At 43.9% G+C, this 14855-nt stretch overlaps 1 long non-coding RNA gene across 5 annotated transcripts in view; it reads right to left on the reverse strand.

Moving 5' to 3' along the window:
- Positions 1 to 14521, reverse strand: part of LOC140204088 (uncharacterized) — a 29066-nt gene extending 14545 nt beyond the window's left edge. Inside the window, exons 1-3 of one of the 5 annotated variants that reach the window (XR_011887523.1) lie at positions 13958 to 14521; positions 12007 to 12082; positions 11754 to 11878 (exon numbers count right to left, since the gene is read on the reverse strand). This is a non-coding gene — a long non-coding RNA (uncharacterized lncRNA). Of the gene's footprint in view, positions 1 to 11753; positions 11879 to 12006; positions 12083 to 12222; positions 13165 to 13253; positions 13326 to 13957 lie in introns of those variants that run through there. The other 4 variants (XR_011887524.1, XR_011887525.1, XR_011887522.1 and 1 more) reach the window with 4 other exon arrangements.
- Between the last annotated feature and the right edge of the window lie 334 nt (positions 14522 to 14855).

Below are 14855 nucleotides of genomic sequence, written 5' to 3' on the forward strand. Positions count from 1 at the left end.
CTCCGCCATCTCTTTGTTATCCATTATAATTTCTCCAGCATCATTTTCAATCGGTCCTGTATCTCCCCTTGTCACTCTTTTACTCTTCATATATTTAAAAAAACTCTTAGTATCCTTTTTTCTGTTAATCGCCAACATCCTTTCATAATTCATCTTTTCTTTCCAATGACTTTCTTAGTTTCCTATTGTAAGTTTTTAAAAGTCTTCCAGTCCTCATTTTTCCCACTAATTTTTGCTTCCTTGTGCGCCATTTCTTTTGCTTTTATTTTTGCCTTAACCTCTCTCATTAGCCACATTTGTGCCATTTTTCCATTCATGGTTTTCTTTTTTCTTGGAATATATTTTTCCTGCATTTTCTTTATTTCTTGTAGGAATTTCATCCAATTCTGCTCTGCCGTCCCTCCATTTAGCTTACTTTTCCAATCGACTTGGGCCAGTTCCTCTCTCATACCACTGTAATTTCCCCTGTTCCACTGAAATATCGATACACCTGATACCAGCTTCTCCTTTTCAAATTTGAAACAGAACTCAATCATATTATGATCACTACTTCCAAGGGGTTCCTTTGCCTCCAGCTCCCTAATCGCCTCAGGTTCGTTACACAGCACCCAATCCAAAACAGCCGGTCCCCTGGTGGGCTTCTGGACAAGCTGCTCCAAAAAGCCATCCTGTAGGCATTCTACAAACTCCCTCTCCTGAGATCCATTACCTTCCTGACTTTCCCAATCCACTTTCATATTAAAATCCCACATAATTATCTTGACAATTTCCTTCTGACATGCTTTTTCTATTTCCAGCTGCAACTTGTAGTCCACATCCCAGCTGCTGTTTGGAGGCCTGTGTATAACTGCTATTAGTGTCTTTTTACCCTTGCCATTTCTTAATTCTACCCATAAGGACTCTACCTCTTCTGATCCTATGTCCCTTCTTTCTATTGATTTGATATTATTACTTACCATCAGGGCCACGCCACCCGCTTTACCTACCTTCCTATCTTTCCTGTACACTGTGTATCCTTGGATATTCGGCTCCCAATCACATCCATCATTTAGCCATGACTGGGTGATGGCCACAATGTCATATCTTTTAACCTGCAGCTGTGCCGCAAGGTCATCCACTTTATTTCTAATGCTGCATACATTTAGATCAGTACCTATTGCCGATTTTGTTATATTTCTATTTTGCAGCAAATTATCCTGTATACTCACCGGCCTGTCCCTTTTGCCATCTTTGTTGCACAGTATTTTTGACTTATTTCTATTTTCCTCTTCCTTGACCCTAACACCTTGGTTTCCTTCCCCTTGCCAACTTAGTTTAAACCCTCCCTAACAGCTATATTAAACAATCCCACCAGGATATTAGTACCTTTTGAGTTCAGGTGTAATCCATCTTTTTTGTATAAGTCATACCTTCCCCAAAATAGATCCCAATGATTCAAGAGTTTGAAGCCCTGCCCCCTGCACCAGTTACTTAGCCACACATTCATCTGCTTAATTCTGCTCTACTTACAATCCTCTGGAACCTCTCCCATCCTCATTGATGATGCAAAGATCATTGCCAGAGGCTCAGCAATGTCCTCCCTCGCTTCCCACAGTAGCCTGGGGTACATCCCATCTGGTCCCGGTAACTTATCCAACATGATGCTTTCCAAAAGCTCCAGCACATCCTCTTCCTTAATATCTACATGCTCAAGCTTTTCAGTCCACTGTAAGTTATCTCTACAATCACCAAGATCCTTTTCCGTAGTGAATACTGAAGCAAAGTATTCATTAAGTACCTCTGCTATCTCTTCCAGTTCCATAAACACTTTTCCACTGTCATACTTGATTGGTCCTATTCTCTAACGCCTTTGCTTCTTGTTCTTCACGTACTTGTAGAATGCCTTGGGGTTTTCCTTAATCCTGTCTGTCAAGGCCTTCTCATGGCTACTTCAGGCTCTCCTAATTTCATTCTTAAGCTCCTTCCTGCAAACCTTATAATCTTCTAGATTCATATCATCACCTAGTTTTTTTGAACCTTTTGTAAGCTCTCCTTATCTTCTTGACTGGATTTACAACAGCCTTTGTGCACCACGGATCTTGTACCCCACCATCCTTTCCATGTCTCAATGGAATGTATCTACACAGAACCCCACGCAAATATCCCCTGAACACTTGCCACATTTCTTCGGTATGTTTCCCTGAGAATATCTTTTTCCAATTTATGATTCCAAGTTCCTGCCTGATAGCCTCATAGTTCCTCTTACTCCAACTAAACATTTCCCTAACTTAGCTAACCTTCCCACCAGGATATTGGTCCCCCTCAGATTCAAGTGCAACCTATCCTTTTTGTACAGGTCATACCTACCCCAGAAGAGGTCCCAATGATCCAGAAATCTGAATCCCTGCCCCCTGCTCCAATCCCTCAGCCACGCATTTATCCTCCACCTCATTCTATTCCTATACTCACTATCACATGGCACAAGCAGTAATCCCGAGATTACTACCTTTGAGGTGATGCTTCTCAACTTCTTTCCTAACTCCCTGTAGTTTTTTTTCAGGACTTCTTCCCTTTTCCTACCTATATTGTTGGTTCCAATATGTACCACAAACTCTGGCTGTTCTTCCCACTTCAAGATATCGTGGACGCGATCAGAAACATCCTGGACCCTGGCACCTGGGAGGCAAACTACCATCCATGCTTCTTTCCTGCTCCACAGAATCACCTGCCTGACCCCCTAAATATAGAGCCCCTATCACTTCTGCCATCCTCTTCATTTCCCTACCCATCTGAGCCACAGGGCCAGACTCTGTGCCAGAGGCACGACCACTATTGCTTCCCCCAGGTAGGCCATTCCCTGCCCCCCCCCAAAAGTACTCAAGCAGGAATACTTACTGTTAAGTGGGACAGCCACTGGGGTACTCTCTGGTACCTGTTTCTTGCCATAGCTCCTGTCTGTCACCTCCTCACTCTCCCTGACCAGAGGAAGGTCCTCAAGCTGCACCTCCAGCTCCCTATGCAGTCCCTAACGAGCTGCAGCTCGACGCACCTGGTGCAGATGTGGTCATCCGGGAGGCCAGGAGTCTCTAGGACTTCCCACATCTGACATCGAGCACAGAAAACTGGCCTCACACACATACTATGTCACAAGGGGGACGTTGATGGTGGACCTAAATGCAAGACACAGACACTGAAGTACTAGGAACAGGACAAGGATGCAGGACCTGGGCTAGGACATGGACAAGAAACAGAGAAATTGGACAAGGAACTATGAACTAGGAGCCTGGGCTTGAACCCCGAGCCAGAGACTGGACAAGAACCCAGAACTTGGGTCTTGCCTCGGGCTCGGGCCCCAGAACCAGGCAAGGACATAACATGACTGCAGGACTGGAGGTTGGGGTCTTGAGGCTTGAGGCTTGGAGACAGGCTTGGGGTCTTGAGGCTTGAGGCTTGGAGACAGGCTTGGGGTCTTGAGGCTTGCGGCTTGGAGACAGGCTTGGAGTCTTGAGGCTTGAGGCTTGAAGAAAGGCTTGGGGTCTTCAGGCTTGAGGCTTGGAGACAGGCTTGTGGTCTTCAGGCTTGACGCTTGGAGACAGGCTTGGGGTCTTCAGGCTTGAGGCTTGGAGACAGGCTTGGGGTCTTGAGGCCTAAGTCTAGGGTACTTCAAGGCTTGGGTATGATCTCCGAGCCAGAGACTCTGCAAGGACCCAATACCTAGGAGTTGACTCGGGCTTGGACTACAGAACTAGGTGAGGACAAAACGAGTCTACAGGTCTGGACATGGCTCGGGTGAGGAACTCCTGGTTAGGTCGAGACACAAGGACAGGTAAAGGCACATGGACAGGACTCGGATAGGACAGGAATAGGCACGGACAGGACGAAGGCCTTCAGGAGCACGGAGCCTTGGACGAGAAGAGACGGGAGCATGGAGCCTTGGACTAGAAGAGACAGGAGCACGGAACACAGAGCCCGGACCTCTCATTGGGAAAGGGCGTAGGGCCGGGACTCATACACAGTACGTTGAACATGAAGAGATAGATCCCAACACAAGGTGGTGGCAAACAGCCGGACCCACCTAGCGAAGGCGAGGACACAAACAGATCCCAACACTAGGGAGTGGCAAATGGCCATACCTACCTAGCGAAGGTGTGGACACATAGAGAGAATACCATGCAACGAAAGCCAGTTCCACATCTTCACCTAACAAGGCTCCAGACTTAGTCCGGCGGTAAAATTTCAGCGATACCAGCGGGGTATCAAGGCTTGGTGAGCAGGCAGAGATGCCAGCGAGGCTTCCAGGCAGCGTGTTAGGTGAGGCATCCAGGCAGAGGGTCAGGGGAGGCATCCAGGCAGAGAGTCAGGCGAGGCAAACAGGCAGAGGGTCAGGTGAGGCATCCAGGCAGAGATGCAGTCAAAGCATCCAGGCCGAGATGCAGTCGAGGCATCCAGGCAGATCGTCAGGCGAAGCATCCAGGCAGATCGTCAGGCGGGGCATCCAGGCAGCGGGTCAGGCGAGCGTCCAGGCAGAGGGTCAGGCGAGCATCCAGGCAGAGGGTCAGGCGAGGCATCCAGGCAGAGATTCAGGTGAGGCATCCAGGCAGAGATGCAGGCGAGGCATCCAGGCATAGATACAGGCGAGGCATCCAGGAACAGATGCAGGCGAGGCATCCAGGCTGAGGGTCAGGCAAGGTATCCAGGCAGAGGGTCAGGCGAGGCATCCAGGCTGAGGGTCAGGCGAGACATCCAGGCTGAGGGTCAGGTGAGGTATCCAGGCAGAGGGTCAGGCGAGGTATCCAGGCTGAGGGTCAGGCGAGGCATGCAGGCAGAATGTCAGGCGAGGGGGGAAAAGACAGGGAGGGTAACAGGACAGTCCAGCGGGGAATCTGTGGTTTGCAGAGGAATTTATGTCTCAGCCCCAAAACAAGAATCGTTGCCTACAACAGATACTGGGGAAAATCCAGAAACCCTGGAATAAGGCACTATGGACCGGACCATGAACCGGAATATGTACTTCATGGACCATACTATGACACACTCTCTGTCTTTATTTTAAACGGATTACCTACCTGACCTCGACCCTTTATCGCCAAGCCCTGTTGAGCCAAAGCCTTCCTACTCTGTCTCCCACTATTCTGATGCCTGCTCTGTAAATCTGTCTTCCTTTTAAACTCTTCCTGCTGTTCTCACTGGCCGACTGCCACGTGCTTGCCTGGTCGTGCTCCGTTCAAACTGCCAAAGAAATAACCATCACTTTCTCAACTCTGCTCGCATTTAAATTCTTCCTGCTGTTCTCACTGTCTGACCTCCATGTGCTTGCGCAGTCGTGCCCCATTCGAACTGCCTAAGAAATAACCCTGACCCGATTTCCAGTCCCTGCTGCTAAGAAGCATCCCCATAGCATGATGCTACCTCCAACATACTTTACATGGTGCTATCTGGCTGATGCGATATTGAATTGGGGCGACATGAAGATAATGAAGACTGAGCTGCACTGAATATAGACTTTTTCGATTCTATATTCTTTTTAAAATTGTTTCGTATTCTGCGTTTTCGCTCGTTCTTTCTTGTTGCTGTTTGCGCAATTTGTATTTTTTTGCACGTGGGTGGCAGAGCAGGGGTTGAATGGGGTCTGTGGTTTCCCCTGTTTCATGGCCGTCTGTGGAGAAGACGGATCTCAGGGTTGTACGCTGCATACACTGCATACTTCAAGTCCTTTGAAACTTGAATTTTCTGCTGACTACATCACTTGAAAAATGAAATGGTGTGATAAAGAGCACCGAGAGATGTACGTAGATACTAGAGAAACTTAAAAAGTTTCGATTTGAGGGAAAATACAAAAGACTGCAGATGCTGGAATCGGCAATAATAGACAATCTGCTAAGGAACTCGGCGATTCCTGTAACGTTGATAATTTCTTCCACCTGCTGAGTTCCTTAATCAGATTGTTGTTTTGAAAGAAAAATCGATTATTTTATGCTGCATTCTATGAGACAAAGGCTGTTGAGTGGAATTTTCACTGAAGACAATGGGTCGAGTTCAAGTGAAGGAATTACTTCTGTAAAGGAGCGTACAAACACTAGGAATGTGTCTTTTGGTGAATATGGAAATGAAAGTTTTAGTTTTAAAGTAATTGACCAAAAGGTAAGAGGATAATGGAGGGTAGTTATCCGTTCATGCAGGACGCTTTACTGGTCTGGATCACAGTATGGACTGATAGGTGAGGCATGAACGTATAAAGATTAGAAAAGCGAATATTTGAAAGTGTCTAATGAAAGCATCAGTGGCATGGACATGCTGTTGATGATTGAAGCAGATTGGTGATTCTATATTGATCAGCACTGACAGGAAAGACCGAATGTCTCTTCATAAACTGTGAATGTTCTATGGTTCTGCTTCATTATTTTCTGTGATATTGAAGAGTGAGATATACTAATAGCTGCGTGGTGTTGCACACAGCATCAGTAAGGTGAAGGAACTGATTGTGGACTTCAGGAAGAGTAAGATGAGACCAGTGGCATATCTAAGGAATGGCAGGCATGGCACGTGCCCTGGGCGCCACTTGAAGGGAGCGCCACTCAGCAATTTCTATTAAAGTCAGACAAAGTCAGACAAGCCATCCTCGGATAGTGAAAAAAGAATTTTCTTCAGATAAATGATCAGTCTTTGATTAGCATGGGTGTTGGAGAAAGGGAGCTGTTCTGATGAACTGTGCTGCAACCAGAGCCCTGGCAAATTGCCTAACTAGGGCTGTGATGGGCTTTAAACTAAATTGTAGGGGGTGGGTTGAGTACATTGAAAAAGTCAGGGTAACATTAAAGGGAAGGAGAATCCAGGAGAGGTTACAGAAATCTCCAAATATATGAATAAGACAAAGTTTGGTCTTCAAATTAGCTTCAGACCATGGAGACAAAATTAAAAAAGGTGGTGATACAGAACTGAATCTGTTATATATCAATGCATGATGTAAATATAATAAAGTAAATGATCTTATAGCACAGTTACAGATTGCCAGATATGATGATGTAGGCATCACTGGGTCATGGTTGAAGGAAGATCACAGTTGGGAGCTTAACATCCAAGGATACACATCGTATCAAAAGGAAAGGCAGCTGGGCAGAGGTGTTGGGATGGCGTTGTTTGTTTAATGAAATAAATAAATAAAGTCACTCAGAAGAAAAGGTATATAATTAGAAGATGCAGTCAACAAGGTTTTAAAAAACACACACATGGGAGCTTCACATAGGCCTCCAAATAGTAGCAAGAATGTGGGGTACAAACTACAAAGAAAGATTGAAAAAGCATATAAACAGAGTAATGTCATGTTGGTCCGGGGAGATTATAATATGCAGGTTTATTGGAACATCATTTTGGTACTAGATTCCAAGAGAAAGAGTTTCTAGAATGCCTGTAAGATACATTTTTCAAACAGCTTCTGGTTGAGAACATGAGGGAAAATTCTGGATTGGATGTTGTGTAATCAGATTTGTTTAAGGGGCCTAAGGTAAAGGAACCCTTAGGAGACAGTCATCATACTAATATAGAATACACCCTACAGTTTGAAAGGGGGAAGATAAAAATGGATGTATCGGTATTACAGGCCAATAAGGGGAATTATAGAAGCAGGAGAGAAGAGGGGCCAAATTTCACTGGACTGTAACACCAGCAGGGATGATAGAAGATTAATGGTTGGACTTTTTGAGAATAATTACAGCAAAAGACATAGGAGCAGAATTAGACCAATTGGTGCATCGAGTCTGCTCTGACATTTCATCATGCCTGGTCCATTTCCCTCTCAACACCATTCTCCTGCCTTCTCCGCGATACCTTCATAACCCAACTACTGAAGAACCCATCAACCTCCACATGAAATATACTGAATAACTTGCCCTGCACATCAGCCAGTGGTAAGGAATTCCAGAGATTCACAACCCTCTGGTTTAAAAAAAATACCATTTTCATCTATGCTGTAAATGAACATCCCTCAATTCTGAGGGTGTGCCCTGTGGTCCGAAACTCTCCCATCGTAGTAAACATCCTCTCAACATATAAGATATTCAGGCGTTTGAACATGCAATACATTTCAATGAGATTCCCCCTCATTCTACCTAATTCCAGCAAGTGAAGGCTCAATGCCACTAATTGCTTCTCTTGTGATAATCCTTTCATTCCTGGAATCACTCTCATGAACCTCTTCTGTCTGCACATCCTTTCTTAAATTAGTGGTTCAAAACTGCTTACAATACTTTGAGAGGCTTCACCAGTTCCTTCTAAAGCCTCAGCATTAAATCCTTGCTTTTATATTCTAGTCTGCTCAAAATTAATATTAACATTGCATTTGTTTCCTCACTACCAACTCAACCTGAACTTTTAGGGAATCCTGCATGAGGAATCCCAAGTCCCTTTGCAGTACAATTTTTTAAAAAAAATTCCTCCCTGTTTAGGGAATAATCTGCACTTGTTTTCCTTCTACCAAAGTGCCTGGCCATATACAGTATTACCCAAAACGATATTCCTTTTGTCACGTTTTTGCCCATTTTCCTAATTTGCCTAAATCCTTGCTTCCCTGCTTCCTCAAGACTCCACCTATCTTTGTATCACCTGTCACAAAGCTATCATTCCATCATATGAGTCATTGATATACAATGTAAAAAGAAGTAGTCCCAACACAGAACCCAGCAGAACAACATCAACCCCTGGCAGCCAATTTTGAAGATACAGGATCAGTTCATCACAAAGGAGAAGCAGTCTAACGGGAGGATGAGGCTACCATGACAAAAAGAGAAGTGAAGACAACATTAAAGCAAAATAAAGGACATACAATGTAGCAAATAATAAAGGGAAACTAGAGGATTGGCAAATTATTAAAAACCAAACGGAAGGCAAACAGGCAAAAAAACATTAACGAGAGAAATGATAAAAATGAAGGTAAGCTGAGAAATACTATAAAAGAGGAAACAAAAAGCTTACTGTTTCAGATATAAGTAGTAAATGAGAGGTAAGGCTGAACACAGATCTGCGGAAAACTGTCACTGCAAAGTCCATCATGGGGACAAAGAAATGGCAGATGAACTGAATAAGTATTTTGTGACAGTCTTCTCAGTGGAAGACACCAGCAGCATGCCAGAAATTTGAGCATCAGGGGCAGAGGTAGTGTATTTGTGTTTACTAAGAAGAAAGTGCTTGGGAAGCTGAGAGGTCTGAAGGTAGGTAAGTCACCTAATGGAAATGGTCCATACCTCAGTGCTCTAAAACAGGGCGCTAAATAGATTGTGTAGTAACTGTAGTGATCCTTCAAGAATCGCTGGTCCTTGGAATGATTTCAGGATGGAGGGAGGCCAAAGTCAGGAAACTATAGGTCAGCTAATTTGATTTCAAACACAAAAACATAGAACAACATACTGCACAATACAGGCCTTTCGGCCCACAAAGTTGTGCCAAACGTATCCCTACTTTAGAAAAACCTGGGCTTTACCCATAGCCCTCTATTTTTCTAAGCTCAATGTAGCCATCCAGGAGTCTCTTAAAAGACCCAATCATTTTCACCTCCACCACTGCCACCGGCAGCCCATTTGACACACTCACCACTTTCTGCGTAATAAACAAACCCTTGACATCTCCTCCGTACCTACTTCCAAACACCTTAAAATTATGCCCTCTGGTGCTAGACATTTCAGTCCTGTGGAAAAGCCTCTGACTATCCACACGATCAATGCCTCTCTTATCTTGTACACCTCTATCAAGTCACATCTCATCCTCCGTCGGTCCAAAGGGAACAGACCGAGTTCACTCAATCTACTCTCATAAGGCATGCTCCTCAATCCAGGCAACATCCTTGTAAATATCCTCTTCACCCTTTCTATGATTTCCACGTCCTCCCTATATTGAGATGACCAGAATTGAGCACAGTACTCCAAGTGGGGTCTGACCAAGGTCCTATACACCTGCAACACCACCTCTCGGCTCTTAAACTCAATCCCACGATTGATGAAGGCCAATGAACAGTATGCCTTCTAATCCATAGAGTCAACCTATGTAGCAGCTTTGAGTGTCCTATGGGCTTGGACCCTAAGATCCCTCTGATCCACCACACTGCGAAGAGTCTTACCAATAATAGTATATTCTGCCATCATATTTGACCTACCAAAATGAACCACCTCAGACTTATCTGGGTTGAACTCCATCTGCCACTTGTCAGCCCAGTTTTGCATCCTATCATTGTAACCTCTGACAGCCCTCCACACTCTCCAAAACACACCCGGCGAGAGGTTGGCATCTATTATTAAGGATGAGATTCAGAGTAGTTGAAGGTACATGATGAAATACGCAGAACTCAGTATGCTTTCTTGAAGGGAAGTCTTACCTGACAAATCTGCTCACCATCTTTGAGAAAATAGCAGGTAGAATAGACAAAGGAGAGACAGTAGATGTTACTTACTTGGATATTTTATAGGCATTTGACACAGAAGGCTGGAAAGAAGATAAGGTTCCATAAGGATATGAGCATGAATATATGATTGGCTGACCGGCCAAAAGCAAACAGTGAGAATAAAGCTAACACACATAAAATGCTGGAGGAACTCTGGTCAGGTAGTACATACAAATGGATGGCAATAAAGAGCTGATCTTTCAGGCTGAGGTCTTTCATCACGACTGATACATCTGCTCTTTATTCCTTTGCTGGTTGGCTGCCAGAGATTAGTGGTGTTCCATTGATGTCAGTGGTGAGGAAGCAGGGATTCTGCAGAAGGACTTGGACAGATCAGGAAATAGGAAAGCAGTGGCAGAAGGAATATGTTGTAGAGAAGTGCAAGGCATTTTGGTAGAAGGAATGAAAATGTACATTATTTTCTAATGTTGTAAGGAAGACAATGCAACATTTGAGAAGGCTAGAATATGATATAATGATATGATGCTGAGGCTTAATCAGGCATTGGACAGACTGCACTTGGATTATTGTGAGCATTGTTGTACCCCATATCTATAAAAGGATATGCTACTTTTCTAGAGAGACCAAAGTATATTCATGACAATGTACTGGAGGCTGAAACAGCTATACTTAAGAGGTGGATCATAGCTCTGGGCCTGTCACCATTGTAGTTTAGAAGATTGGAGGATGGGGGAATCCTATTGAAAACTCTTGTCACCCCTAAAACCTTCCACTATCTGTGAGGCAGAAGTCAGATGCATGCAGGATTACCCCTTAATTTCAAATAATGAATCAAGCTCCAGCAGCACACAAGAAGGTGGACTGGTGCACTATATGCTACCCAAAATAGTCACATTTTCCACCAGTACCACACAGAGGATGAAGTGAATGGCACTCACAAGATTTCAAGATGCTGCCTGCTTAAGCTATTTTAATAATAAGAAGACCTCTAAGAGAATGGATCAGGGTTTTAGTGTGAGATAACATTTCCTCATGTATCTTCATCTCCATAATGCACCATGATTAAGAGGAAAGGTATCACTGTTCCTTTAATATCTCCCTGTCTACCTTGATGAAATCATCAGCCAACCCCAAGATGGAATCAGACAGGTCCTGAGTGCAGCTTTTCAGGAAGGCAGGACCCAGCTACATGCTCAAGGATGTAATAGCTGTTGTTCTTCATGTCAATACCCACATCTCAAAAACAAACAAAAGGGATTTAATCTGCCTAAGAGCCAGGTCTGTTCTGTTGTTAAGAGAAAACTGAGCACTGTATGGCTTCTGCTCTTGTAGGTTTTGTTGATGCAGGGGAGCTGAGTTGAAACAATGTGTGTAATTTCCAACCTACCTGGAGCTTGACCCTCCCATTCTTGACCTCTGTCTCTCATTGGTGGGCGTGTATAACGATCCAGTGAAAACAGGGCTTTACTCAGATGCTCAGGGAGCCTCCGTTTGTGTGTGCTGTTTCTGCTTCTAGAGAAGATGACAGAATGAGTTATGTTTTTTCATAGCAGTCATATCCATGACTCTAAAGCAAATCATCATTAATAACGTTTGGCTTAATGCAAGCAACTAGAAAATACACAATTGCATTTACTCACCTTGCCTTAGTCAACCTGAAGAAAGAGATTCTGAGGGCAGTCGTGCTTCCTTCTCAATGTTCTTAGAAAGAAGGACCTGTCGTGAAGGTCAGAACATAGAGAACTGAAGGTGAATCAAAATGATCAAAATGATTGGACTCTCCAATATTATCATTAATCAGTCTCCAACTTGAAGTGAAGTGACAGAAACCCTTGTACTACATAGTGCCAACTTACTGTCTCAATGGAAAGCCCGTGGCAATCACTTTGGGAAAAAGAGCATTTTGCACTCACACTTCCGGCAATTCACAGGAAAATGTTATGTCTATAGGCAGTAGATGTCTGTGAAATTGCAATTCAATTGAAATAAAACTCTGACTTTGTAAAGAGCTTTTCTGACTTCACAGATAGGAATAAAATACTAAACATATAGTTAAATACTAAACTAAATCAAGAGGATGAGATTTTTCAGGTTGTATCCATGAAGCATTGATAACTGAGAATACAAAGAGACAATGTTACACCGTGGAAAGAATTCTAACTGGCTGCATCACCATCTGTTAGGGCGTCGGTGGATGACCACTGTACAGGATCGAAATAAGCTGCAGAAAATTATAAACTCAGACAGTCCATCATTGGCACTGGCCTCCCCAACATCCATGACAACTTCAAGGAGCGATACCTCTAAAGGACGACATCTAGCAACACCCAGGGCATGCTTTCTTCGCATTGCTACCATGAGGGAGGAAGTAGAGGGTCCTGAAGGCACACACTCAATGACATCTCTACTTTGGCGATTCCAGTACTTGTCCGGATAGGAACTATCGTTACTGGAACCATGGAGGCCAGGGGAATTGTCTGTTAGCTGCCAACTGTCCTCTGCGGGACAGAACCCGCCATCCCCACTTCAATTTCGCTACATTTAAACAACGTCCTTTCACCCATGCCTTCTGATTCTACAACTACTCACTTTCAACTTTAGCTATGTCCCTTACATTTCTCCTCTAATATTTTTTGTTTTTCGCTCTGTAAATAAATCTTAAAATAACAATGCAGCACTTGAGATTTTAGCACGCTCTGCTAGATGGATCCAACAAGTTCTTCGGCAACTTTCCTCACAAGAGTACTAGACAGGCAATATGAACTGTGTGCTAACTCTCCATGACTACACGTTCGGATGGAAACTTGAAAGACGAGTTCGCAAACGGCTGAGACCCACACCTTGTTCTCAGAGACCGCGGGTCACAGGATTTTATTAGTCTCTGTACCTTGCGTTAAGTGGTCTTGTGATGACATCTCATTCCGTGCTGGATATAGTCAGAAAGGCTGATAAAGTGAACCAAACGTAAACTCGAAATTGTTTCCCTCATATGCTTTCTGGGTGGTTTGCAATAAGCGCTTGTACTGCAGCGCCTCGGGGCTGTTTCAATCGTGATTTGCGTCACGCAGCTCTCTCCTTTCCTGGAAACACCCTGACCTCTTTATGTACCTGACTACTTTTTGTCTGTGTTTGGCACTACTTGTTTTAACTTAACTACGTTTGTAATTAGTATACACATAAATACTTACTGTTATTCAGTTTTTTACATTTATGATGTATTGCATTGTACTACCGCCGCAATTTTAACAAACTTCACGATATGCTAAACCTGTTTCTGATTTGATTATCAATTTAGGGCAGTTTGTTGCTGTTATTACGTCCTCAACTTAATTTTCACTCGAAAACCCTCAGATCTCCGATGTAAAATCCCCACATGCTAGCAAAAGAGGCAGAAAATAGGACAGAAGTAACACCTGTTCAGGAGTTTTCTCAAATTGTTGGCGCTTTGGGTTGGTTTTACGGTCGTTTACATCGAGACCCTGCTTGCAAACTCGCAGGATATACTGTCCACAATTTTCTCAATCGAATCGTATTAAACTTATGTAACGGGAATACATAGACCGAGTTTGTCATTCAATTTCTTGTCTTTACCTGCACTGGATCTTTGATCAAGGAGGCTCCGTCAGTGAATGTCCGCTATGATCAGCAGTCCGTTGCGATTTACATATTCTGTGCTTCCGCTCTCGTTCACACTGTTTACCTCTACAAAAGGTACACCCAGATTGATGTGTGTGATCCAAAAAGAAATAAAGATGTACATGAGATTACTTGTTGCCGGGTGACTATTCTTTTCATTCTGCTGGTTCAGTGTGTGATGAATGCAGACGGTATATTAAATACCGTGTACTTACAGAACAATCCCTATTAACTACAATCGTTAAATCACCGCAACGTACACTCTGTTACACCTGCCAATCCATTTCTAGCTTCATTGTTTCTTCAGCCAGCCAGCTACATTGAGGGTAATTTACGCCCGCCAACTAACTGAATGAATCATCATGTCTTTAGGATGTGGAAGGACATGCGAGCCGCTGGGGAGAACGGATCCACAGCATCACGGAAAGAATATTCAAACTTCCCTCTGTGTCAGGATCGAAGTCTGATTACAGGGTTTTGCAGATAAATCTATCCAGTACCATGATATCGATGTAGAATTCCATCAGGTCCTAATAGCAGGAAAAAATCAGTTCCAAATATATCATAAAACACATTCCTTCCTCTAAAGTCAGAACTAAATCAGAAGTTGGATGTTTGCTCATGACTGCACAATATTCAATCACATTCGCAATGAAAACAAGCCAATCTTTGTCTGCAGGCAGCGAGATGACGCGGAGTGACACAATGGCAGAGCGGGAGGTGCAGCTGTCCTGTCCTCCTGACCTTCGATGATGTCTGTGCGTGGAATGTGCATGTTTTCTCGTCATTGTGTTGGTATTTTTGGTGTATTCCAATTTCCACTCCTATACCAAAGACATGCGGTTTGGTGGGC

The sequence above is a fragment of the Mobula birostris genome, chromosome 10, assembly GCF_030028105.1.
Source record: "Mobula birostris isolate sMobBir1 chromosome 10, sMobBir1.hap1, whole genome shotgun sequence".
NCBI lineage: Eukaryota > Metazoa > Chordata > Chondrichthyes > Myliobatiformes > Myliobatidae > Mobula > Mobula birostris.